Genomic DNA, 2,109 nt, shown 5'->3' on the forward strand with positions numbered 1-2,109 from the left:
ATCGAGTTCCCCCAGCAAAGCGATTCACGCGTCCTTGGATTGCGTTCATCGATTCGGAACGATAAGCAAGCCTTAACTCCACGAAATTCTCCCCTTGAATCTCAGCAGAAGGTGAGATTTATCCCTTCGTTCTTAGGACGCATACTGACTGGTGATTTTGTCTTTTATGGTGATGGATTAGTAGCTTAATACTTAGGTTATTGTCAGGGCCAGATTTTCCTATAGGAAAACTAGGTTTCAGCGTAGGGCCTCAGGATCAAGATAGGCCTACGTTCAAATTGTTGGCGAAGTTATAATTACACTCTTTCAAAAACAATGAAAACTGAGGCGCTGAACCGAAAACAAAGCTAAATTCTACTCAGACGACAAATAAACTAGCAAAAATTTATCGATTTACACTTTTGGGTCTTTCGTTTGTATTTAATTTCTTAGATTTCTTATTTTTTATTATCCGTGCCACATGTTTTATAAAGATTGGTACCAATCACAACATGTTTAAAATATTGATATATATCACATTGGAGTAGTATGTTGCTGTTAATGTACTTCCAGTTATTAGGCAATAGTCAGTTATTTTATTATCTCTCAAGTAATTTACGGACCAAAAAAATTGGAAGGTGAAAGGGCCTCATAATTGGTATGACCTAGCGCTCTTTTCTTCTAAATCTGTCCCTAGTTATCGTCTTGAAATTTTCAGAGCATGAAGAGTAGGTCTTTTGCATAATTTTCCTGTTTCTCTAGTATATGACGTTTGCATATCATAAAATACTAAAATTTTTCAATTTGAGAAACAATCAAATGTTGATTAGAGTGTTCTTTCTATACCCTGAATATTTCAAGATGATATCATACATTTTAAGCAAATAATACGTCACTATAGTGACTAATCGAGAGGTAGGCGCCTTCTTAAATAATGCCCAATAAAATCTTACCCCTGAAATCCGCCATTTAGAACTACAATGCGCGGAGTTTCCTCTCCTCAATTATTTTTCTGAGGTAGTGCTATAATTTTCAATACTCTCTGACAGACATTTAACTTTAAATCGTTCTCTTCTCTGGCGAAAGCATATAAAATTTCCTACTCTTGATCGTTCTGTTGCATTATAAACCATTTATTAAATATTTTGATGAAAATTTTAAATTATGGACGTTTTATCTCTCGTTATTATGGTCGTTTGATTTGAGTCACAGGGTCAATGCTATTTTTTGAACGTCACTTATTTAATTTCAAATGCATTCAACATCTTGTCGTCAAAATATTTTTCTTAGATTATGCTATTTTTTCACCATTACGGTCTCCATATTTTACTCAAATTATCAGTCAATTTTTTACGTTTGGCGTGTGTATGATGATGATTATTATTTTTATTCATGAATTTTAGTGCTCAATATTTTACTCATCACTTCTTTGAGATTAATTTTTTTGAATACTTAATCATTCCCGATGATTAAATCATTTACTGTTGTATGTTTTAAACAAATTTTGAGTAGTAAATAACGGTTCTTTTCCTAAATGTGTACTTTGCTATAAAGCTTTTATTATTATTTAATTAAGGGCAAGTTGGCTCTTTCTTACGATAAACGTTTTGAGAAGCTACATTAGCCGGTACTACGAGCGGATAAATACTGCTAAAATGGAAGTGAATTTCGCGTCAGCCTTAAGGTTTCCCCCACACTCCGTCAGGGGATCATCCAAAAGTAGGCACCGGGGAGATTCGAACTCCCGATCTCCTGTTTACTAGACAGGCGCTTTAACCAACTAAGCCACGGCGCCGATGTGTGGAGACTCTACTAGAGAGAATATTATATTTGGTCCAGTTTGAATAATACCTGATACCATGTCGAAGATTGTGCAGTTACCACATTGATGGAATTATATTCTCCTGTTATCGATGTTATGAGTCGGCATTTGCTTTTCTTGAGCGCGTTTTCAACAATGTTGACTTCTGAATTTAAATTCTCGTAACGCAATCTACATATTCTACTGCTTTTGCGATTTTAAGGATGAAATTGTGGTTAGAATCAACAAAAGCTATCTTGTGATTGGAAGGATAACAATTGCCATTACAGCGTAAGCCTATCCGAAGTAAAACAACCCAGGAAACAATA

At 34.9% G+C, this 2,109-nt stretch overlaps 1 non-coding gene across 1 annotated transcript; it reads right to left on the minus strand.

The window, feature by feature from the left end:
* Nucleotides 1–1,700: 1,700 nt before the first annotated feature.
* Nucleotides 1,701–1,774, minus strand: Trnat-agu. Its single transcript has one exon. It is a non-coding gene; the product is annotated as a tRNA-Thr (tRNA).
* Between the last annotated feature and the right edge of the window lie 335 nt (nt 1,775–2,109).

Source organism: Ischnura elegans, chromosome 9, assembly GCF_921293095.1.
Source record: "Ischnura elegans chromosome 9, ioIscEleg1.1, whole genome shotgun sequence".
NCBI classification, from domain to species: domain Eukaryota; kingdom Metazoa; phylum Arthropoda; class Insecta; order Odonata; family Coenagrionidae; genus Ischnura; species Ischnura elegans.